Raw genomic sequence first — 26,932 nt, forward strand, 5'->3', positions numbered from 1 at the left:
CAAGCATTCATTACCCCATTTGGTAAGATCCCCAGTATTCCAGTCAAACGTGGGATTATGCAACTGCAACCAGGGAAGGCCTAAAACCAAATCGGACGATAATCCCTGCATCAACAGTACAGAGCACTGCTCCAAATGCATGGAGCCAACAAGGAGTTCAAAAACAGGGGTATGCTGTGTCAAATAACCATTAGCAAGAGGAGTGGAGTCGATACCCACTACCCGGACAGGTTTAGGCAAATCAATCAAAGGCATAGCTAGAGACATAGCAAATTCCACAGACATGATATTAGCAGACGACCCTGAATCCACGAAGGCACTGCCGGTAGCAGACCTACCACCAAAAGAGACCTGAAAGGGAAGCAAGATTTTATTACGTTTCATATTTACGGGAAATACCTGTGCGCCCAAGTGACCTCCCCGATGATCACTTAGGCGCGGAAGTTTTCCGGCTGCTTATTCTTACGCCTAGGACAGGTGTTCACTTGATGCTTGTCATCCCCACAATAGAAGCAGAGACCATTTTTCCTGCGGAACTCTCTTCGTTGTTGGGGGGACACGGAGGCCCCGAGTTGCATAGGTACCTCCGAGTCTTTCGTGGAAGAACGAAGCAACGGAACCTCGGGAGGCATCATGGGGGAGTCAGAGGAGAAAAAACAAAAACGTTCACGTTGTCGTTCCCTGAGACGTCGGTCAAGTCGTACCGCTAAAGCCATAACCTGGTCTAGGGAGTCAGAAGAGGGATAGCTAACTAGCAGGTCTTTCAGGGCGTTCGACAGACCCAACCTAAACTGGCACCTTAAGGCAGGGTCATTCCACCGAGAAGCTACGCACCACTTCCTAAAGTCAGAGCAATACTCCTCAACAGGTCTCTTACCCTGACGTAAGGTCACCAGCTGACTCTCGGCAAAGGCAGTCCTGTCAGTCTCGTCATAAATGAGTCCGAGAGCAGAAAAGAAAAGATCAACGGAGGAAAGTTCAGGGGCGTCAGGAGCCAAGGAGAAGGCCCGTTCTTGGGGCCCTTCCTGGAGCCGGGACATAATTATACCCACCCGCTGGCTCTCAGAACCTGAGGAGTGGGGCTTTAAACGAAAATAGAGCCTACAACTCTCCCGAAAGGAGAGAAAAGTCTTCCGGTCCCCTGAGAACCGGTCAGGCAACTTGGGGTGGGGTTCAAGAGGTGAGGTGAGGGGCACTACCATGGTAGCATCAGGCTGGTTGACCCTCTGAGCCAGGGCCTGGACCTGTAGGGAGAGACCCTGCATTTGCTGAACCAGGGTCTCAAGGGGGTCCATAGTAGTGTGAGGGACCAGGGTAGAGTAGGTATATGGGCTTGTGATTATGTAATGATGGGGGTAGGGAAACAGACAAGTGAGCCCTAATCTACCCGCCACTCAGTCCCTGCCTACTTGCAACGACCCGCCCAAGGCGACGGGGTACAACTGGGCGACGGTCCCTACGCTCAATAAGTGCACGACAGACAAACAGACAAGGGTACACAGAAGCAAGGGAAAAGGGGCAGTTGCCCACGGCAACACCGTGAGCAACAAGAGTGGTGAACGAGCCGAGTCAAACCAGGAGTGTACGAGGTACCAAACGCAGAGCAGTAGAGTAGTCAGTAAGCCAGGGTCAATATGAAGCAGGGTCAAATGGTTCAAGAAGCTGCAGCAGGGCCAGGAAACAAAACGAGAAGAATCACAAGCAAGGAGGAACAGGAAAGGCAGGTATAAATAGACAGAGGGCGGGAGCTAGCTCCGTCTGGCCAGGCTGTGATAGGCTCTCCCACTCCTAAGCCTGCCATCCTGAGTGGTGGGAGATGGAGTCAGTCTCACAGACATAGAAGCAGGTGCAGACTGATTACCTATGGGCGTGGATACAGAAGCTGTGCCTGGCAGATCCTTAACACCTCCCTTTAAAATGTACCAAGGACTCATCAATAGAAATAGACTTCTCGGGGTGTATGTTTGGGAAAACCGGGCATTGAAACGGTTTAATAGTTGTCTCCGTTTATACAAACCGGCAAAACTGGGGTAATCTCGGGGTGGGCACTGCTCATTATCAGTATAATATAAGCGAAGTATTTCCTAATTTTTTTTTTTTTTAGGTTCCAGTTCAGTTCTGAAGTTGCTCTGAGGGGCCTATATATTAGAAACCCCTAGCAATTACCCCATTTTAAAAACTAGACCTCCCAAAGTATTCACAACAGCATTTAGAAAGTTTATGAACCCTTTAGGTGTTTCACAGGAATTTAGAGCAAAGTAGAGGTGAAATTTACATATTTATTTATTTTTTGTCAGAAAATCCTTTTTATTACATTTTTTTAAATGTAAAACAGAAGGTTTTACCAGAGAAACACAAATCAATACTTATTGCCCAGATTCTGCAGTTTTGAGAAATATCCCACATGTGGCCCTAGTGCGGTAATGGACTGAAGCACCAGCCTCCGAAGCAAAGGAGCACTTAGAGGATATTGAGGCCTCCTTTTTATTAGGCACCATGTCCGGTTTGAAGAGGTCTTGTGGTATGAAAACAGTGGAAATCCCCCAAAAGCGACCCTATGTTGGAAACTAGACCCCTTGAGGAATTCATTGCAGTTTTCATGGGGTGCATGCAGCTTTTTGATCAGTTTTTCTATTTTTGAGTGGCGTGGTGACTAAAAAACAGCAATTCTACTATTGTTTTCTTATTCTATTTTTTTTGCAGCGTTCACCGTGCGCTATAATTTACATATTCACTTTATTCTGCAGGGTGATACGATTACGGCGATACCATATGTTTATAATTTTTTTTATTTCTTATGGCGTTTGCACAATAAAATACTTTTTGTAAAAAATCAGGACCATTTTTAGGTACATGCGACTTTTTGATCTCTTTTTATTCCATTTTTTTGGGAGGTGAAGTGACCAAACAATTGTGATTCTGGTGGAGTTAATTATTATTTTCTTTTACGGCGTTCACCACGCGGGATAAATAACCAAATAATTTTGTAGTTCAGGCCGTTACGGATGCGGCGATACCAATTATGTATAGTTTATTTGTTTCTAAGGGAAAAATGGGGATTTTTACTTTTATTACTTTTAAAACTTTTATTTTCTTATTTTTTATACAACTTTTTTTCTTGAAAATGTAAGAAATTGCTACTAAAGTTCTAAGCCTTGTAATATCCTAGAAAAAGAAAAGGATGTTCAAAAAACTATGCCAATCTAAAGTAGACATATGAGGATGGTAATTAGCAACAATTTTGTGTGTTATAAGTGCCTGTCTTATAAGCAGATACATTTCAATTTACAAAAATGCTAATTTTTGCAATTTCTCGCAAAATTTTTGTGTTTTTCACAATTAAATACTGAATGTATGGAGCAAATTTTGCCGGTAACATAAAGTCCAATGTGTCACGAGAAAATAATCTCAGAATCGCTTGGATAGGTAAAAGCATTCCGAAGTTATTACCACATAAAGTGAAACATGTCAGATTTGAAAAATGAGGCAGAAAGGTCAAAAGTGGCCAAAGAGGGAAGGTGTTAAACAGTATGCCTATTATTCTGACTCCATGACCAGGCTGTAAGTTGTAGGGCCCTTGAGACAATCTCACTGTATATGTCTGTATTGAACCAGTACTCACACCAAGACACTGTCAGATAGCGTCAACTCAGCTGAAGAGGCACGTGGGAAGTTTCCAGAGAAGTTTATTTTCAGGCTGAAATACTTGTAATGTACACAAACCAGCAGGTGAAAAGATGATATTTTGCCAGAGTTGAGCAGGAGATGACTACACAGTATGGGAACCATGAGGAAAGACAACTAGGCACAGAAAGAAGGGAGGAGCTATTACCTCAGAGCCTAGCTACAGGGAGATAGCAGGGACAAACTAAATAAAGCAAAGCAACTGCAATAGGAGCATATAACATAACATGACAGTGAATAGAAACCTAAGTCGAGGGACATGACACTCCCCGTCTGAAATCTTTAGATTTCACAATAAAATCAAACTTGAAAGAATGTCCTTGAATAATGTCCAGTAGTGGATCCTGGAACCTGAAAGACAAAAAGAACATGCAAACAATGACAATAGTTATAGTCCAAGTCTGTTGCCGATAGTCCACAACAGTAGGTATCCGCTTGTACAAGTTCCAAGTAAGAAACCCATCTTCGGATCGGGGAAGCCGCAACTTGCCAACACTTCCACCAACCCACTGTATATTCCAAATGGTAAGGTGTTCCAAATATAACACAGCTAGCAGCCAGCTGGGGGCTGTGTCCTTTATGTGCCTTCTTTCTTTGGAAGAAGAAGCACTAGTTCAGTGATTGGGCGGAAGAAAACTCGCACTGAGCCTCCTTTGGTCACCTTGACCTCTACCTTTCGAGTCTTTCCATCATCACTAGGCATAACCTTGGTAACAAGACCCATTGGCCATTCATTGCGATGGGCTTCCTTATCCTTTAGAAGAACAAGGTCACCTTCCTGGAGGTTAGGTCTCGACGTCTGCCATTTGTGACGGCTTTGAAGTATGTGCAAATACTCTGTCTTCCAGCGGTGCCAGAACACGTTGGACAGGTATTGTACCTGTTTCCATTGGCGTCGGTAAATGTCGCTGTGGTCAAAGATTCCCGGAGGGATTGCAGCAGTCCCGATCTTCTGGGTAAGAAGCGTAGCTGGGGTAAGAATAACTGGGGAATCAGGGTCCGAGGATACTGGGACTAGTGGCCTTGCATTGATTATGGCGGACACCTCTGCAAGAAAGGTGACCAAGATCTCATGAGTAAGCAAAGACTTGTGATCCAGCAACATGGAGTCAAGGATTTTGCGTGCAATTCCAATCATGCGTTCCCATGATCCTCCCATGTGAGACGAATGTGGAGGGTTAAACACCCATGTGCACCCATTGTTAGACAAGAAATTGTCTAACTGCAGTTCTTTGCTGGCTCCCACGAAGTTAGTGCCGCAGTCAGACCTCAGTTGCTTGACGGGTCCTCGGATAGAGAAGAATCTTCGGAGGGCATTGATGAAGCAAGAAGAATCCATAGACTCAATCACTTCGATGTGTACTGCTCGGATGCTGAGACATGTAAACAGCACAGCCCACCATTTGCTGTTTGCGACTCCACCACGGGTCCTTCGTGTAACAACTGACCATGGGCCAAAGACATCCACCCCAACATAAGTAAAGGGCGGTTCCGTACTTAGTCGGTCTGCTGGGAGATTTGCCATTTGTTGTTGATGGTGTCTTCCTCTTAACTTATGACACTTGACACATTTATGGAGCACGGAAGAGATGCATCTCTTCATCCCTACGATCCACAAGCCGGCTGACCTGATGGCACCTTCTGTAAACTGTCTGCCTTGGTGCTGCACTCTTTCATGATGGTGTCGGACCAATAGTGTAGCAATATGATGCCGACCTGGTATAATGACAGGATTTTGTTCCTTGCTACTTAGATCAGATCTCACTATACGGCCGCCCACTCTCAGCAATTTGTGATGATCAAGCACTGGATTCAGTTCAAAGAGTGCACTGCTCTTGGAAAGATTGATACCCTTTGTAATATTGTCAATCTCCTGACTGTATACTTCTTGTTGCACACAACGGGTAATGACTTCTTCAGCATGTTCGATGTCTGCGACAGTAGGGTGTTCTTTACAGATATGCCAGCCATGACACTCTGATGTGTCCTTAGCAAAGCAGTGAGCGATATGAATTAGGTGAGCAACAGCTCGCACAATAGATGACCAATTTGAGAAGCGCTCAAAGCGATGTGACTTCAGCTTCAATTTTGGAATTACAGAAGTGAAGAGCGTGGTATTTGTAGGCCTGATTTCCTTGTCAGACTCGGGATCCACCATCTCATAGGTGGTGTTGGTAGGAATTAAACAGGGATCCTCATACAAGAATCTTGGAGGTGACAACCACATGTCACATAGGCCTGCTGCCGGTTCAGGTCTTGTTCCACGATCAGCTGGGTTAAGGTCAGTGGAGATGTACTGCCACTGCCCAGGAGTAGAAAAACTTCTAATGCGTTCTACTCTGTTGCTGACATATACATAGAATTGTTTTGTTTGGTTGTATATATAACCAAGCACAACTTTACTATCTGTGTAGAAAGAAAATGAATCAATTGCAATGTCCATTTCGTTTTTAATAACTTCAGCAATCTCTACTGCTAGCACAGCTGCACAAAGCTCAAGTCTTGGCACAGAGTGTGCAGGTTTTGGGGTTAGTTTGGCCTTACCCAGGACAAATCCACAGTGAGGCTTGTTGGTTCCTGGGATTCTCAGATAGGCTACTGCAGCTATGGCTTCGATAGACGCATCAGAGAAAATGTGTATTTCTCTTCTGCTGGCAGCTGAAAGAGAGCTGGGAACATAACAACGTGAGACTTGGAGTTGTTCTAATATTTTCAGAGACTCCTTCCATATCTTCCACCTTTGTTGTTTCTCAATAGGCAGAGAAGTATCCCAGTCTATGTTCTCAGTGGTAAACTGTCTCAGCAATTTCTTGCCTTGAATGGTGACGGGGGCTATGAAGCCAAGAGGATCATAGATGCTGTTCACAACAGATAAAACTCCTCGCTTGGTAAAAGGCTTGTCACTGGCTGACACTTGGAAGGTGAATGTGTCTTGCTTAATGTCCCACAGCAAACCTAGGCTTCGTTGTATAGGAGGAACATCAGAACCAAGATCGAGGTCTTTCAAGTTGGTTGCATGATCTTCAGAGGGGAACGCTTTCATTACCTTCTGGCTGTTAGAGATAATCTTGTGAAGTCTGAGATTTGCTACAGACAGCATTGCCTGCGTTCTGGTGAGGAGATCGATTGCCTCTTCACTTGTGGGTAAGGATTTAAGTCCATCATGTACATAGAAGTTCTTCTCAACAAATTGACGAGCATCAGATCCATACCCCTTCTCACCTTCCTGGGCTGTCCTTCTCAATCCATAGATTGCTACAGCAGGAGAGGGGCTGTTGCCGAAGACATGTACCTTCATCCGGTAATCTGTGACCTTGTTGTTGACATCATTGTCTTTGTGCCATAGAAACCTGAGGTAGTTCCTGTTGTCTTCCTTGACAATGAAGCAGTGGAACATTTGCTGGATGTCAGCCATTACTGCAACAGGTTCTTGTCTGAAGCGGATGAGTACTCCTATGAGGTTGTTGTTTAGGTTAGGCCCAGTGAGGAGCAGGTTGTTTAGAGAAACGCCTTCATACTGAGCGCTGGAATCAAACACCACTCTGATTTGATTAGGCTTGCGAGGGTGATACACGCCAAAGGATGGAAGGTACCAGCATTCTTCTCCTTCCTTTAGTGGTGGTGCAGGTTCTGCATGATCTCTATCAAATATATTTTGCATGAAGTCTACAAAATGTTTTTCCATCTCTGGTTTCCTCTTTAGGGTGCGTTTTAAAGAGGAAAATCTTGAAACTGCTTGCTGTAGATTGTTTGGTAATTTTGGTCTTGGGGAACGGAAAGGCAAAGGTGCTACCCAGCTGTTAGACTCATCCTGAGCAAATTCTTTGTCCATAACCTTGAGAAATTCTTTATCCTCTCTTGCAAGTGCCAACTTATTGTCTTCACTTGTAGAATTGAACACTGTTGCTCCAAGACTGTCATCCCAGGACAGGAATGTGTTCATATTATCTTGGTGGTCAAGCTGCCACTTACTGTTGTTCAGCTTCTCTTTCACCCAGTAATGGTGTGGGCATGGCTGAAAATAAGTGTTGCGACCATTTGGCAAAATGTGAGTTTTAAATGAGGAAATCTTGATAGGCTTCTTCATCTTGTCTATACAGACGTTGCCTATGATAACCCAACCTAAATCAAGGCGTTGGGCAAACGGAGCATCATGTGGTCCGTTGATTTGCTGGCGTACCTTATGTACCCTGAGAATGTCTCTACCGAGCAGAAGTAGGATCTCTGCACTCTTGTCAAGGGCTGGTATTTCTTTCGCTATAGCCCTTAGATGAGTGTGATGAAGAGCAGCCTCTGACGTAGGAATCTCATCTTTGTTGGATGGTATCTGGTTGCACTCAACAAGTGTGGGTAAGGGTATCTCCTGATTGTTGAGAGAAGCCACTATAAGTCCACTGGCTCTTCTTCCGGAGACCTCTGTAATGCCACTACAAGTACCCAAGGTGTAAGGGTAAGCATCTCCTTTTAAGTTGAACAGGTCAAAGAGTTCTGATCTTGCGAGTGAACGGTTGCTCTGATCGTCCAGGATGGTATACACCTTTACGGCCCTTTCCGGTTGACCCTTGGGGTATACGTTGACTAGACATATCTTTGCGCAGGACTTGTCGCAAAGGTCGTCTCCGCAGACTTCTGTGCATGAAGAAGATACAGTAGTAAGATTTGCTGCTTGCTCTGCATTCTCCCCGCCATGATTTATCGCAGGAGTGGAATGTGCAGGTGGAGCAGGACTGAATTGAGATGGATGGAGCGCTTGCACATGGTCCTCACAGCCGCACTCTATGCATTTAATAGTAGTTTTACAGTCTTTAGCGAAATGTTCAGTAGACGCACAACATCGGTAACATACCCTAAATTTCTTTAGAAGCTCTTTGCGTTCCTGGAGCGGTTTCTTTCTGAAGCCAATGCATTTCTTGAGAGGATGTGGCTTCTTATGAATAGGACATAGGCGATTAGGATTTTCAATCTTTTCACCTTGGTTGTACTTGTCTGGAGCTGATGAGGGTGTGGGAAGGACATCAGTCTTTTTCACTGACACTGGACCTCTGTGGTTTCTATAGTTAGAACGTGGGCTGTCGTACTTAGGATGGGGTGAACCAGGACCACTGGACTCACTGGAGGTAAAGCTTGGGTCATTCTTGGATTCTGCAATGTTCCTGATAAATTCACAGAAGTAAGAAAATGGAGGAAAGGAGACTTGCTTTTCTTTTTTGTATCTCGACCCAAGTGTAGTCCACCTTTCTTGAATATTGTACGGCAGCTTGGAAACTATTGGGTTTACCCCACGAGCTGTGTCTAGGTAACTGAGGCCAGGTAGGTGTGGGTCTGCCTTGGCCAGCTGGAGCTCTAAGAGTAGGTCGCTGAGCTCTTGGAATTTTTCATTGTCTTTGCCAGATATTTTTGGAAAACCTTGCAGCCGTTTAAACAGAGCATTCTCTATGGCTTCAGGACTGCCAAAGCTTTGTTCCAGTCTCTCCCAAGCAGCGATGAGGCCTGCAGTTGGATTCTCAATGTGGACAGATCTCAATCTCTTGACACGTTCTGTAGACTGTGGACCGAGCCACCTGATCAGCAGATCTAGTTCTTCAGCAGCAGTAATGCCAATGTCACTAATAACGGTTCTGAAGGCACATTTCCAGCCCCTGTAGTTCTCAGGCTGGTCGTCAAACCTTGTGAGGCCGGTTTTAGTAAGTTCGCGGCGAACCATGTATCTTGCAAACTCTGTCATGTCAGTTCTCTCTGACTTTGGGCAGAGTATTGCTGGCTGAGTAGTGCTGATCATATTATTTGCGGTGTTCTGGCTAAGAGACATAGGGAAATACGGGTCTGCACGGGCGTTCAATCCAGGAGATAGTTTAAAGTCCATAGGTTTAGCTACACATGGAACTGGAACTATGTGGTTGCCAGGAGTCTGGTGACTTGCTAGCATATTGGATTGCACCTGGGCGTCTGTGTAATGAGCTTGCTGAGGTGCAGGGTTCTGGTGCAATGTGGTATGTGGAGAAAGGTAAGGATGACAAATTGGTAATGCATTGTACTGACCTTGGATGCAGAATGCTGCAGAAGAATCTGTGCCCCGTTGCTCTGGAGAAATATTTGCGCTGTCAGGATCATTAGCAGCAATCACAGGTTCACTGTTTTGGCTTAGTACATAGTCTCTTGTGCGCTTAAGAGGATCTTCTACCTCCACTTCACATACACTGATGCTGTCTCTTTCACTTCCCCTGGCAGCTTCTTCTAAAACCTTTAACCTTGCCCTAGCTGTGGCATGCTCGCATTGTTTGTTTAAAGTTTCTATTTCCGCCTTTTGGCGCGCTGCATCGGCTTCCATATCTGCCTTTTTTTGCGCAAAGACGGCCTGTATTTTAGTAGCCTCTGCTTCAGCCCGCGCTCTTATGAGCTGTTCGCTGAGCGTGGAATATTTTGAAGATCTTGACTTAGAAGATAGTTTTGAACGACTGGTAAACTTAGAAATGCGAGACGACGTTTCCTGTAATTGCGCGATTCTTGCCTCTGTGTTAGACTTAATTTTGCATACTAGGCTGTCTCGTTCCAAATTAAGTTTCTGGAAGCTTTCAAATTCTTCTAAAGAATCCTTTGTATTAAGTTTCTTCAAAATGCCAACATATTCCTGGCTTTTCAGTGAATAATGTTCATATGCTGTACAAAGCTGTTCTAGAGCTCCCTCTAGTGGTGAAACATTGTGAGCAGGCTGTGAGATGGTGGAGATGTGACTCAGCAATCTTTGCCATAAGTTTGAGACAGCAGAAGAAAGTTCATGTTTTGCACCTTCTAGATTCTCTGTAACCTTCCATGTAGGCTTAGCAGAGCGTTTAGCTCTCTCACTGTACTGCAGACTAGGATCCATACTTTCTTCTGACTGTAGGTACTGTTCACCTTGAGAAGACTGTGCAATGTTCTCTTCAGACATGACACCTCACAGACAGGATGTGGATAATACAGAGGTGGGGGTGCTAGCTTGCTAGAAGGGTCTATGCTGTGGGGTCACACACACTGATGATTTCTTCTGCAGGCAGTTGCTTGTCTGTGACTATCTCTGCAGGAGCTGCACACTGACTATACAGCTGGATCTGGCAGATATATAAGCATCTTTTCACTATTCTGACTCCATGACCAGGCTGTAAGTTGTAGGGCCCTTGAGACAATCTCACTGTATATGTCTGTATTGAACCGGTACTTACACCAAGACACTGTCAGATAGCGTCAACTCAGCTGAAGAGGCACGTGGGAAGTTTCCAGAGAAGTTTATTTTCAGGCTGAAATACTTGTAATGTACACAAACCAGCAGGTGAAAAGATGATATTTTGCCAGAGTTGAGCAGGAGATGACTACACAGTATGGGAACCATGAGGAAAGACAACTAGGCACAGAAAGAAGGGAGGAGCTATTACCTCAGAGCCTAGCTACAGGGAGATAGCAGGGACAAACTAAATAAAGCAAAGCAACTGCAATAGGAGCATATAACATAACATGACAGTGAATAGAAACCTAAGTCGAGGGACATGACACCTATTATTATTATTATTATATTTACCTATTATTTAAACTGTATACCTACTTATGCACCCCCTGCATATATATCATCTACCACTTTCACCGATACGATTACATGTGCCAGTTACAGTGTGCCTGATCGTACTGGAAAATAATTTTTACAAAAGCCGTAAAAAAATTATCCCTTTTTTGGGAGCAGTTTCAGATTTGTTATATTTACCCTGTGCAGGGTAGGGATCCCAGCATCAGCAGTATGGAACATGATGGACAAGGCAGGAGATGTGCATTTGTGTAGGGCTAGTAGTAGCAAAACAAAATAAACAAAACAATGAGAGATGCCACGTCCGTGACATCTGTTTCAGAAGGCAGCGGAACACTGTCAGCACCAGGATTAATATTATTGAAGAAGATTTGTGAATGATGTTATGTAGATTGATGATTCGCAAATTAATTTAATCCTTTAATGACCAGCCTATTTTAGACCTTAATTACCAAGCTATTTTTTACGTTTTTCCATCGTCGCATTCCAACAGCTATAACTTTTTTATTTTTGCGTCGACATAGCTGTATAAGGTCTTGTTTTTTACGGGACAAATTGTATTTTTTAATAGCACCATTTTCAATCAGACTGCAACGATCAAGCACCTTTTAAAGTGACACCTTTTTCAAAAGTACTGTGCAGAATGTATAACTATAGTTCTGTGTTTTGGTATCAATATCCTCTCATCTTGCTGCTCAATCTCAATGCAGTATAAACACTATTGGTAAACATGAATTGTCAATTCTCTAGTGGCGCTGCCTTTTGGCAACACTGAAATTCACGTCACATTCTCTTTACACATGGTAAGTTCTTGGCTGTATAACCACTACAAAAACAGTTTTTCCTATTTGTTGGCAGGTTTTGCTAAAGGAGCCACTGTCTCTGATGGATCCTGCACTTTTGAAAATAGCACATGTTCCTACAAATCTGCTTATGCGTTTCTTCCTTGGATTATAAATACAGAAGGTAATGTAAATGCTATCTCCTTACTTTGACCTCTCCCATTATTTCTCTTAATTAAAGGGTTTGTCTCATAAAGACAATCCTGTGCTTATGCCCAACTAGGGCATATTAACTTCATACATAGTGCTTGGGACCCCCATATATGAACTAGAGCTGGCAAACCTGGCGCATAAATGCATTACATGGATGAACATTAATTTGTCAGCATGTCACATTTACCGTGCAACAGCTACTGCAAGGGAAATAAGTGGGCAGACACGACTTATTACCGTGCTGGCTTTTTTCTTTTGTATTAGGTACTCATTGTGTAATCATGTGGAGCCACTTCTGTAAGAAGAATCATCCCTGTGCATCTGTATAAAATCAGAGGCACACAAAGGCTACATTATATAGGCACTCTGTACAACAGATATACATAATACGGATGTGTGCATAAGCCCTCATTGTTAACTAGTAAGTAAAAAAAACATGCAGGATATGTATGCACATAAGGATATACAAATTGTTGTGTAGCTATACAAAAGATACTATTTAAAAATAGAAAAAATGCATTTCCATCTCTATTACTTAATACTTAATACTTGACGTTAATGAATTGTTATTAGATAACTGCATTCAGGGCTGCTGGAATGAATTCTGTTGAAATAATCCCCTCCTTGTGGTCTTGATTCACCAACTGTTCGTAAAGTAGGGGATTCCCAGCTAAATAGAACACTGTATGTGCGTACACATTCCCAATGCACTTGAAGTCTCAATTGCCTGTTTTAACTAAAAGGAGTAAGGCCATGTTCACACGTGGCAGAATTTTTCCGCTGCAAATGGTGCAGATTCGGTGCAATTACGCAACGAATCTGCACCAACATTTGCATATTTGACAGGTAATTCAGACGTTGCAGATATCACAGCGGACTTGCCACAGATTTCAATTTTTGCACTGCAAAGGCTGAAATCCGCAGTGAAATTCCGCTGCTTCTCCGCAATATAGTGTGCATGCTGCGGAGGGAAAATTCTGCACTGCAGCCTAATTTCCGCACAGTGATTTCGGCAACGTCTGAAGTTTCTTAAAAGTGTATAGAAACAAATGTAAAAAGCGGCTGCTGCAGATTTCCACTGTGTACTGTCCTCAGCGGTATTCAACATTGTCAAAATCACATTGTCAAAATTCTATATATTTATTTGCATTGTGCACAGAGAAATAAGTATTTGATCCCTTTGGCAAACAAGACTTAATACTTGGTGGCAAAACCCTTGTTGGCAAGCACAGCAGTCAGACGTTTTTTGTAGTTGATGATGAGGTTTGAACACGTTAGATGGAATTTTGGCCCACTCCTCTTTGCAGATCATCTGTAAATCATTAAGATTTCGAGGCTGTCGCTTGGCAACTCGGATCTTCAGCTCCCTCCATAAGTTTTCGATGGGATTAAGGTCTGGAGACTGGCTAGGCCACTTCATGACCTTAATGTGCTTCTTTTTGAGCCACTCCTTTGTTGCCTTGGCTGTATGTTTCGGGTCATTGTCGTGCTGGAAGACCCAGCCACGAGCCATTTTTAATGTCCTGGTGGATGGAAGGAGGTTGTCACTCAGGATTTGACGGTACATGGCACCATCCATTCTCCCATTGATGCGGTGAAGTAGTCCTGTGCCCTTAGCAGAGAAACACCCCCAAAACATAATGTTTCCACCTCCATGCGTGACAGTGGGGACGGTGTTCTTTGGGTCATAGGCAGCATTTCTCTTCCTCCAAACACGGCGAGTTGAGTTACTGCCAAAGAGCTCAATTTTAGTCTCATCTGACCACAGCACCTTCTCCCAATCACTCTCAGAATCATCCAGATGTTCATTTGCAAACTTCAGACGGGCCTGTACATGTGCCTTCTTGAGCAGGGGGACCTTGCGGGCACTGCAGGATTTGAATCCATTACGGCGTAATGTGTTACCAATGGTTTTCTTGGTGACTGTGGTCCCAGCTGCCTTGAGATCATTAACAAGTTCCCCCCGTGTAGTTTTCGGATGAGCTCTCACCTTCCTCAGGATCAAGGATACCCCACGAGGTGAGATTTTGCATGGAGGCCCAGATCGATGTCGATTGACAGTCATTTTGTATGTCTTCCATTTTCTTACTATTGCACCAACAGTTGTCTCCTTCTCACCCAGCGTCTTACTTATGGTTTTGTAGCCCATTCCAGCCTTGTGCAGGTCTATGATCTTGTCCCTGACATCCTTAGAAAGCTCTTTGGTCTTGCCCATGTTGTAGAGGTTAGAGTCACACTGATTAATTTAGTCTGTGGACAGGAGTCTTTTATACAGGTGACCATGTAAGACAGCTGTCTTTAATGCAGGCACCAAGTTGATTTGGAGCGTGTAACTGGTATGGAGGAGGCTGAACTCTTAATGGTTGGTAGGGGATCAAATACTTATTTCTCTGTGCACAATGCAAATAAATATATATAATTTTGACAATGTGATTTTCTGTTTTTTTTTTTTATATAATCTCTCACTGGTAAAATTAACTTAGCCTAAAAATTCTAGACTGTTCATGTCTTTGACAGTGGGCAAACTTACAAAATCAGCAAGGGATCAAGTACTTATTTCCTTCACTGTATATATATACTACATTTAGACCCTGTTCACACAGAGGATTTTGCAAGCAGATTTTCACCTGCCTGCACCTTCTTTTCGCCACGTTTTCCACCGGCGGCCATTGACTTTTGTAACCATTAGGACCTGTTCACATCAGTGTCGGGTTCCGTTTGGGGTTTTCGTTAATCTATTCCGTCAGAGGAACAGATGAACGGAAAGCCGAACTACGCTATTATTGACCTGAAAAAAACGTAAACCTTACGGAACTGAAAGAAACGGAAACCAACTGCAACGGAAGAATTACCATTGAAATCAATGGTAGTGCAAACGGAAGCTATAGTTTCCGTTCGGTTTTCCATTCATCTGTTCCTCTGACTGAATAGATGAACGGAAACCCCAAACGGAACCCGACGCTGATGTGAACAGGTCCTAATCGTTACAAAAGTTTTGCCTTAATTTTTTTTATATATTATGTTGAAATGAAGGTTGTATTAGTTTACACAGAAAATACCTCTTAGCAGTGCATGCGGATAGGTTGTGTGTGCTGAACTCTATATATACACAGCTTATATACACGTCTAAATGGGCGTATGTGAGGAAATACACAACAGAGCGTGTCCGGTTTGCGTCTGCAATAAACGAACCATTTTTCATCCATATAAATATCCGTGTCCCATACTGAAAACATGATTACAGTACGGGCAGTTTTCCCGCAGCAAGGCAGGGACTCCTAGCGTCATAGATAGCTATGATGCTAGGAGTCTGGCTCTCTGAAGTGTGTTCGGTCCGGGAAATACTACCGACATACAGTCCGTATATCACGGACCGAACATGCTTGTGTGAATCCGGCCTAAATTGTCAGTTTTTCTCCTCTGCAAGCACTTCCTCTGCAAGCACATATTTATATGTATGTAGGAAGAATTTTGTACTTTCCTGGAGGGATTTTCTTTATCATTGTCGTTTTCCCTTATGTTTTATTTTATTACATTTTTGATCCATAATAAAGATTTATAAAATTTTATATCACATCGATTATCCTACCTGTTTTGTTTTGTGTTGGAGTTCTTGGTGTGTTCATCAGGCAGGACCTTACATTGTTGTCCCTTGTCTATAGGAGTGTATCTCATATTTGCAGGTAAGTATAGACTTTTTTTTTTTTACGTGCTGTTTTCCACAGCGGATATTCCGACCGAAAAACTGCACCACAATTTAATGCGGTTTTTCGGCAGAAATTCCCTGCGGCATCCAGGGCGGATACACTGTGTACTTTTACACAGCTGTCCGCCCCGTGTAAACATACCCTTATATGGCATAGAGTGTCAAGTTTTTTAGGGATAACATTGGAGACACACGGAAGTAAAGTATGGTCCCTTAGCAGGTTATGGGTGACATACGTTTGAGCCTTAAAACAAATCTGTAATATGCCAGTGTGCATGAGGCCTAATTGCAATATATTTTTATTAGGAAAAGGGGAAAGATGTTGAAATTGGAGGTAGGGAGAATTAAAGGAAACACTACTGTACCAAAAGATTGATATATCTATGGAACAGCCTTCCATTTCATGACCTTTTTACACACTGATAGGATAAACATATGGCTACAATAAAGAGCTCTAACTCTGGAATGATAAATGGAATCCTTACCTCCCCCCCCCCCCCCCCCCCACTCCCACAAGTCCTTTGTGTGAATTACCTATCTATGCAGCTATCCTGGGAAAATTTCAACAACATGGTTGTTGTTTAGATGGTTCAGGCCATAGACTGAGCTCCTCCATTGTGAGTAGGGAATGAATGTACTCAAAGGGCTTTACAGATAGTTAACTTTTATGACATGTCAATCAGATATGCCATAAAACTCACATATGTGGGAATATGGCAGTAGGGGGCCCAGCTGATTTCTAAAATGAAGGGGTCCAGGTAGCATTTTTTTTTACAAAGGTTGCCTAAGCTTGTGCTCTGACTTATAGGCTTAGGCTATATTCACACGACCGGGTGTCAAATTGGCCGTGAAAAACGGCCGTTTTTCCCAGCCGATTTGCACCCGTGTGGAACCCGTTTTCACAGATCCCTCATAGACTTGAGGGATCCAAGAAAACAGGCAAACATAGGACATGTCCTATTTTTCCCCGAGCCGTTGATATGGTCTGTTAAAAATACAGCCATGTGAATAGCCCCATAGACATGCATTAATTTTAATGCAGCCGTGTGACAGCCGTTAAAAAAAACCGGCCATCACATGCCCGACTTTCCCTGTCGTCTGAATAAGCCCTTAAATAAGGACATAGATGCATAGGAGCCACTGTGAGGCCGATGACCGGCCACAATATAGCTGAAAACCGTACCAGTTCTGAAAGGCTTGTTAATGTACGCCAATTTTTTTGTACGGGTAGACCTTAACAAGCATTTGAAAACTGCACTAATTTGTGGTAAGACTGCATGGTGGTATAGTTTGCATTAGATTCACGACCAGTCGGCAGCCACGACATGTGTGATTTTATTTCTACTCATACTGAACACAACTGAGATATTTCTAAAGTCATCTTAAAATGAATGTTAGTTTTTGTCGAAAGCCATAGTATTTCTCATATGGGAGCCTTAACTCCTCCTACCGCAGCTTTTTTGTTTTTCCTTTTTTTATAGGGGTATGAGGTTTTTTGTTTTTTTTTGTGGGACGAGTTGCAGTTTTTAATTGCACCATTTAATGTATCATATAATGTACTCAAAATTGTAAAAATTATTTTGTGGGGTGGAATGGAATAAACACAAAAAATACCTCCATTATTTTCTGTTTTGTTTTTACGCCATTCACCGTGCTGTAAAAATTACATGTTACCTTTATTCTGCAGGTCAGTACGATTACGACACCAAATTTATATAGTTGTTTTTATGTTTTACTACTTTTACTAAATAAAAACAATTTGTTAAAAATTTGATAAGAATTAGTTTCGTGTCGCCACATTTTGAGACCCATAACATTTTTATTTTTCCATTGATGGAGTTGTTTTGGGGCTTTAATTTTGCGGGGCGAGCTTTAATTTATTGGTGTAAATTTTTAGAGTACATACAACTTTTTGATCACTTTTTATACCATTATTATGGGAGAGGCAAGGTGTTAAAAAAATAGCAATTCTATCTTTTTTTTTTTAATAGCGTTCACCATGCGGGATGAATAACGTTATATTGAAATAGTTCAGATCATTACAGAAATGGCGATACCGATTATGTTTATTGTTTCAAATATTTTAGGGAAATTTTTTTTTCTTTAATACTGTATTAAACTACTTTTCAAAATTTTTTAGTCAAACTAGGGGACTTGAACACCCAACCATTAGATCACTTGCACAATACACTGCAATACTTTTATACTGCAGAGTATTGTGCATTTTGCGCCCTGCTATTTCGCCTTGAATCTAGCACGGTTTAATAGGAGTGTCACATTGGGTACGTGGACCCACTGGGCCGTACCGCCGTTGTGGTATAGCAGCTGGCCAACAGGATATCAAGTAAATGTCTATAGTTCGAATAAGGGTGTCACGTTGAGTTCGTGGACCCACTGGGCCGTACCGCCTTGATGGTATGGCAGCTGGCCAACAGGACCCAGGTCACAGTCTATAGTTCGTATAGTGTACCTGTGGTAGCTCAGACAGTAGCAAGACAGGCTCGGCTGGGACTAGGCAGCAGGCAGGCTCCAGGTTTGGTGTAGCAAAACAGGCGTGGTATACAGCACAGCACGACTTCAGCTCAACAAGGTACTTGACCAGGATAGCACGGGATACAGGTTACAGGTAGCAGGAACGGAAACACTGGGAAATGGGAAACACTAGGAGACCATTTGCTTAGATAGACTAGGGTACGACAACAACGCTCAGGCATTGCAGGGAGCGGCACAGGCCTTCTTATAGCCCAGGGTGCTCTGGGAGCAATCAGCTCAATCTCCCACCTGTGTGCGCTTTGGCTGATTAAGTCTAGACTGAGCTCGCGAGCGCACCCTGGTGTTCACTGTGGAACAGGACGGCCGCATGTGCAGACATCTCTGGAGAGAAGGGCGTCGACTGGATGGAAGGAGTTCGTGGTCAGCGACCACAGACGTTACAAGGAGGACCAACTTGGCAGACCTGAGAGCTTTTATTAGGCCCACGGCAGCCATGACAACCGATCAGTACCCTGCAATCTTGTTGCGGGGTGGCCAATGGGGGGGGACAGAGGGCCCCCCCCCTGTCTAAAGACTTACATGCTGCGGTCGCTACTGACCGTGGCATCATAGGAGTTAAACAACCAGAATTGGAGTTATGTCCAATCCCGGCTGTTAGAACAAGTTTTCAGCTGTATTATACAGCTGACACCTGCTCTGTATAGAGCAGACTCAGTTCATGAGTCCAGTCCATACCCCCCCTCTCAACTATGACGTACATGTAGGTCAGATGTCGGGAAGGGGTTTTCCCAAGGGGTTTATGGCATATCCACAGGAACACCGAGGTGACTTTTAATATGCGTTATACTGTATTGTGGGGGTATATTATTCCTTATTATACACACTTAAATTGCTGCAGAACCTCTTTTTGAGGAGTAAGGAGAAGATTCCAGTTCACCATTAACCGACTCCCGAAACCTTTTTGAAAAAGAAGGTCTCCAGCATCTGAGGTGTATACTAGGAAGTTCTGATACAGCAGCAACACAGAGCTATATAATACACACTGTAGATTAGTGTTAACCAACCTTCTAACCATGGGGGAACTCTTAAACAATTCCTAACTCTTATTCATACCTGAAAGAAGCATGGTGTAAAGGGAGGTAAAGCATTCTATAATTCTATATTCTGAGTTAGCTGTGTTTTGCAAGGCATCGTTGAGCAAATTAAAATTTGTTTGCTGTCTCTACTGTAAAAGTGACGGGCCTTGTAACTTTGTGCTGGGGAAACCCTGACCAGGCTACAAGGAACCCCAGCATTCCAGAGAAGCCTGTTTGGGAAACACTGGAGAAACACTGGTTGGGTAACACTGGAGATGCTGAAGAAACTCTTTTTTAAAAAGAGAGGGACCACTACATGTCAGTCAATCAGTGGTTGGCACAGGGTCCAAGGGTCAATGTGCAAATCTGCAAAAGACTGCTTCTGCAGGATGAGATAAGTAGTCCCTATGTAGCACCACTCAACTCTGAATAATCGTCATATTCTAGAAATAGAATGTGATTTTACAGACATGTCAATAGAAAATTTTCATTGATGAGTATTATTGTATATTATATAATAAGTGTACCTGTAAAGATAAAAACTTTTTTTATATGTGTCCCTTTTAACATAAAAAAAAACTTTTCAATATATTATATTTACCTTACTGCAAGTGTTAGCCTGCTATGCTGTAGTCTTCTTCCCTCTCTTGCTGCTCCTCCGTCTCTTCTACTTCGGCAGTACCCGCTCATTGTCAATTGGAATCTGTAGCCAGCAACATTAGACGCTGGCTACGGATTCTATGAAGAACAGAGGCTGAGGGGGAGGCACCAAGTTGACGTGCGCACTCCCGAGCCTCCTCACTCTAGGCCCTATTCACAGCACTGCTCCCGACATCACTATTCATATATGGATAGTGATGTCCGGAGCAGAGCTGAAGTCCCAGGCAGAGCGCTAGTAGAGGCTCTGCTCCGGTACACTGGCACTGTGGATGCCTCTAACATCACTGTCCATATATAGACAGTGATATCCGGAGCAGAGCTGAAGTCTCGGGCAGAGTGCTAGTAGAGGCTCTGCTCTAGTACACTGGCTCTGTAGAAGCCTCTAACATCACTGTCTATATATAGACAGTGATGTCAGGGGCAACCCCATAGCCGAAGTCCCGGACTCTGCCGGGGACTCCAGCTCTGCTCCTAACATCACTGCCCATATATGGACAGTGATGTCAGGGACTTCCCCATTGCCAGAGTCCCAAAACAGAGCCGCTTCAAGCGCTCTGCCTGGGACTCCTTCTCTCCTCCTGACATAACTGTCCATATATGGACAGTGCTGTCAGGGGCAACCCCAGAGCCGGAGTACCGGACAGAGCGCTATTAGCTCCGGGACTCAGGTTCTGCAGAAGCCCCTGACATCAATGTCCATATATGGACAATGATGTCAGAGGCTTCCCCAGAGCCAGAGTCCCGAAGCAGAGCCTATACTAGTGCTCTGCTCTGAGACTCCAGCTCTGGGTAAATCACTGTCCATATATGGACAGCGATGTCAGGAGCAGAGCAGGAATCTCAGATGGGACTCCGGCTCTGGGGTTTCCCCTGACATCACTGTCCATATATGGACAGTGATGTCAGGAGGAGAGAAGGAATCCCAGGAAGGGAACTAGAAGCGGCTCTGTTTCGGGACACCGGCTCTTGGGAAGCCCCTGACATCACTCTCCATATATGGTAAGTGACACCTGGAGCTTTCCCAGGGCCGGAGTCCTGGGGCAGAGTCTCTACTAGTGCACTGCCTGGGGATTCCGACTCTGGGGAAGCCTCTGACATCACTGCTTGAGAAAGGCTCACACTGAGCTGAAATGTCGCACACAAGTGGAATAAACGGATCATTGTTTTCACAAATTTGGTAGTGCTGCCTCACTTTCCTTTTACGTTCACTGAAGGGTCATTGGACTGTGACCTGAGAGGCTTGCACCCAACCTATATCTTCTTGTCCAGTGCTGCTGATATATGCTTGTTTCTTATATGGACAATGATGTCGGGAGCTCCCAGAGGTATACGTTTAACGTATACCTGTGATGGATGTTGGACTACTTCGGATTCGAGGACTCCTTCGATGACTGCTTTTTTTTTTTTTAATAAAATGGTTAACGAGTCTTTTATTTCAATAAAATATTTTTACTATGTGTCTGGTTTTTTTAAAACTTTATTTCCACTGCCTTAGCAATGGCCGCTGTCTGATTGACAGCGTCCATTACTAAGGCAGGGCTTAGTATTAGCCGGTGAAAATGCTAACACTAACCCCCCATTAATGTCCCGATACCAACCGCCACCAGGGGTACCGGGAGGAGTCGGGTACAATCCAGTACCCGACCGTCTGAAGTGATGGTTGGGCAATGGGGCGGCCACAGGCTCGTATTATTAGGCTAGGAAGGTCCAAACACTGTGGTCCTTCCCTATCCTGGTAATGCTAGGCTGCTGCTGCTATATTGTATCTGGCTGGTTATGAAAAATGGGGGGACCTCACAATGTTTTCTTACAGTAATTTTTTATTTTTTTAGAAACGACGTGGGGGTGTACCACATGTTTCATAACTAGCCAGATGCAACATAGTAGCAGCAGCCTAGCATTACCAGGGTGGGAAGGCCCACATTTTGTCGGCTTTCCCAACCTAATAATACCAGCCTGCGGTCGCCCCAGTGAACGTCCATCACTACAGATGGTCGGGTACTGGGTTGTACCTGGCTCTTCCCATTACCCCTGGTGGAGGTAGGTACCAGAGTAATAATGGAGGGGTTAGTGTTAGCCTTTCCACCGGCTAACACTAAGCCCCCCTTAGTAATGGACACTGTCAATCAGACAATGTCAATTACTAAGGCAGTAGTAATAAAGTTTTAAAATAAATACAGACACACAGAAAAAATATTTTATTGAAATAACCCCCCCCCCCACACACACAACCCTCGTTAACCATTTTATCCAAAAAACGCTTTCATCGAAGTAATCCTCGAATCTGAAGTAGTCCATCAACCAAACTTTTTAACACCCTAGCAACGCCCCTGGTGTGTACGTAGGTGTGTATATGTATATATATATATATATATATATATATATATATATATATTTTATAATATTTTATAATATATATATGTATATATATACAGTGCCCACCAAAAGTTCCGGAACACCCTCATAACGTTTCAATGGCTCGAGGTAGAGTGTTGAAATTTGGTGGGATTTAATGGGGTCATAAAATCTACCAGTTAACGCCAACAAAAAAAAAAACCCACCTCCTTGGCAAAATCTTAAATGACACGGGGGGTCATTTGAAAGGTCATTTCAATACAAAAACGATGCTTCAAACGATTTTGAGATAGGATTTTTTTTCGCTGAGATATTTAACGTTAAAGTTATCATCTTCATTATCGGCTACCGCCGATGTTAGCATTACCCAAATGTACCACACACATTTAGGATTTTACCCGCGTGGTAAATTTTGGGTAATGCTAACACCGGTGGTAGCCGATAATGAGGATGATAACTTTAAAGTTAAATATCTCAGCGAAAAAAAATTCCATGCCATTTAAACACTGCGTGCCATTTAAGATTTTGCTGCCCCTGGCCACCCCATCACCCCCAAGGAAGTGGTTTTTGTTTTTTTTTGTCGTTAACTGGTAGATTTTATGACCCCATTAAACCCCACCAAATTTCAACCCTCTATCTCGAGCCGTTCAAAAGTTATGAGGGTGTTCCGGAACTTTTGGTGGGCACTGTATATATATCATAATATATATATTATAATATATATATATTAAAATATACATGGTCGGCCTTAGGTATGTGCGACCAGTGCGGTCGCACAGGGCGCCACCCGCCGCACTGTAAGGGGGCGCCGCCGGGTGTTCAAGCCCCACGCCATGGCTACTAATCAGGGCACCAGCAGGTCAGGTGCCACTCACTTACTGCACCGACCTCAATACTGGCTGCCCTGCACCCTGGCTACTTCTCATCCGCTCACCCTGTCAATGCGTCCTGAATGACGAGACAGGCGTGATGACATCATTCAGGACGCAAGACAGGGAGGAGACACCGCGCTTCCTATGCGTTTCCAGGGCTGGTGGGGACACCGAGGAAACATTTTCTGCGGCCAGCTTCAGCAGGCATTGTTTCTCAGAAGCCCATAAGGTCAGTCACTGACTGTGGGCTTTGTTTGAATGGGAGCAATAATGGCGGTCTAAAAAGGGCAATAATGGCAAATGGATGGAGGATTCAGTGTCACCTTGGTGCCCATTTGCCCCGTTCAGGTGTTCCGTCTGAGCTTTCCGTCAGAACGGAACCCTGACTGAATCAAATGGAAACCATAGGTTTCCGTTTGCATCACCCTTGATTTCAATGGTAGCGGATCCGGCGCAAATGGTTTCCGTCGTTGGTGTGCTTGTGCAAGGGTTTTGACGGAATGAGTAGCGACGGAACCCTTGCACAACGGAGACAAACACAAACCACAGAGAGTTATCACTGTGTTATCTGTGGTGGTACATAGGACTGCAGGTTGCATCTACTATATTATCTGTACTCAGAGAGTTATTACTGTGTTAGGCCTCATGCACACGAACGTAAAAACGCCCGTAATTACATAGACTTCTATTGGCCACGGGTACCTTCCCGTATGCTTACGGGAAGGTGCACGTGGCCTTTAAAAATATGGAACATGTCCTATTTCAGGCCGAAATAACGGCACGGGCAGGCCCATAGAAGTGTATGGGGCTCCCGTAATTACGGGAGCGCTGCTAGGCAACGTCAAGGGATAGTCACTGTCCAGGGTGCTGAAAAAGTGAAACTGATCGGCAGTAACTCTTACAGCACCCGGGATAGCGACTACCGCTCGAGTTAATAGTATTAAAAGTTAACTTACCTGCTTCTTCCTCCCGTCCGGCCTCCCCGGATGACGTTTCATCCCATGTGACCGCTGCAGCCAATCACAGGCTGCAGCGGTCACATGGACTGCTGCGTCATCCAGGGAGGTCGGACTGGATGTCAAAAGAGGGACGCGTCACCAAGACAACCGTACGTATGAACTTCTTTTACTTTCAATCGCTGCGGAAACTTTGCCCGAAAGGGCTGCCCCTTCTCTCTTTCCAGCACTGATAGAGAGAAGGGGCTGCCGATTAGTGCAGCGAAAACGGGTCCGTAAATACGGATGGAATACTGGTGACACCGGACCCGTATTTACAGGCACGGGTCCGTAAATGCTGGTGGAATACGGGTCGAATACGTGTGACAAAGGAGCCGTATTTACGCCAGTATTTACGGGAGGAAAAATATATGTTCGTGTGCATGAGGCCTTATCTGTGGTGGTACATAGGACTGCAGGTTACATCTACTATATTATCTGTACTCAGAGACTTATCACTGTGTCATCTGTGGTGGTACATAGGACTGCAGGTTACATCTACTATATAATCTGTACTCAGAGAGTTATCACTGTGTTATCTGTGGTGTTACATAGGACTGCAGGTAAGGCTACATTCACACGAGCGTATCAGATTCACGCGCATGAATCTGGTCCGTTATACATCAGTGTGCTTTGCGAGGGGCATGCGTTATTCACGTACTCGCAAAGAACATCTTTTTGTATTATTATTTTCAATTGAATTAATGCGTAAATCACGCACAGCACACGGATGTGCATCCGTGTGCTGTGCGTGATTTTCACGCACCCATTGAATTCAATGGACGATAGGTGCGTGAAAAACGCTCCAATATAGGACATGCAGCGAGTTTTACGCAACGGACACACACTGCGTTAAAACTCCTGCATGTGTGAATGGCCCTATTGAAATCAATGGGTCAGTGTGCTGTGTGTGATTTTCACTCACAGCACATGGACGAGTTTTACGCTCATTTGAATGAGGCCTTAGGCCTTATTCACACGAACCCTTCCGTTTTGCGCGCGTAAAAAATATGTCCGCAAAACTGACGCGTTCGTGTAAATAAGGCCTTACACTTGTAATGTCGGGGTAGGGAGACAGACAGGTGAGCCCTAATCTACCCGCCTCTCAGTCCCTGCCTACTTGCAACGACCCGCCCTAGGCGACGGGGTACAACTGGGCGACGGTCCCTACACTCAATAGGTGCATGACAGACAAACAGACAAGGGTACAAAGAAGCCGGGGAAATGGGGAAGTTGCCCACGGGAACACCGTGAGCAACAAGTGAGGTGAACGAGCCGAGTCAAACCAGGAGATGAGCGAGGTACAAAAACGCAGAGCAGAAGAGTGGTCAGTAAAGCCAAGGTCAATAACAAGCAGAGGGTCAGTAGTTCAAGAAGCTGCAGCAGGGCCAGGAAACCAGCAGAGAAGAATCACAAGCAAAGGAGGAAGAGGAAAGGCAGGTATAAATAGACAGAGGGCGGGAGCTAGCTCCGTCTGGCCAGGCTGTGATAGGCTCTCCCACTCCTAAGCCTGCCATCCTGAGTGGTGGAAGATGGAGTCAGTCTCACAGACATAGAAGCAGGTGCAGACTGATTACCTATGGGCGTTGACACAGAAGCTGTGTGGCAGTTCCTTTACAGTACCCCCCCTTTTATGAGGGGCCACCGGACCCTTTCTAGGTGGACCTGGTTTATTGGGGAAACGAAGGTGGAACCTCCTGACCAATACCCCAGCGTGACCATCCCGGGCGGGTACCCAAGTCCTCTCCTCAGGCCCGTATCCTCTCCAATGGACCAGGTACTGGAGGGAGCCTTGGACCATCCTGCTGTCCACAATCTTGGCCACCTCGAATTCTACCCCCTCAGGGGTGAGAACAGGGACCGGAGGTTTCATCGAGGGAGCCAAGGACGGGGAGCAGCGTTTAAGGAGGGAGGCATGAAACATGTTGTGTACTCGAAAAGACGGGGGCAACTCCAGTCGGAAGGAGACAGGGTTGAGGACTTCAATGACCTTGTACGGCCCTATAAACCGGGGAACAAACTTCTTGGACGGGACTTTAAGGCGCAAATTTTTTGATGATAGCCACACCAGATCCCCGACCACAAACAAGGGGTTAGCAGAACGTCTTCTATCTGCCTGAGTCTTTTGTATGCTCTGGGACGCCTCTAGGTTCTTCTCAACCTGGGCCCAGACTGTGCACAGTTCCCGATGAACGACCTCTACCTCAGGATTGTTGGAACTACCAGGTGAAACGGAGGAGAACCGTGGATTAAACCCAAAATTACAGAAAAAGGGGGAGACCCCTGACGAGTTACTGACCCGGTTATTAAGGGAAAATTCGGCGAGGGGAATGAATGAGACCCAATCATATTGACAGTCAGAGATAAAACACCTTAAATATTGTTCTAGAGACTGATTAGGCAAATCAGTGATAAAATCCATGGAGATATGGGTCCAAGGTCTCTGGGGAATGGGCAAAGAACATAGTAGTGTCAGGGACCAGGGTAGACTAGGTATATGGGCTTGTGATTATGTAATGTCGGGGTAGGGAGACAGACAGGTGA

The sequence above is a fragment of the Rhinoderma darwinii genome, chromosome 1 (genome assembly GCF_050947455.1).
Source record: "Rhinoderma darwinii isolate aRhiDar2 chromosome 1, aRhiDar2.hap1, whole genome shotgun sequence".
Taxonomy (NCBI): Eukaryota; Metazoa; Chordata; class Amphibia; order Anura; family Rhinodermatidae; genus Rhinoderma; species Rhinoderma darwinii.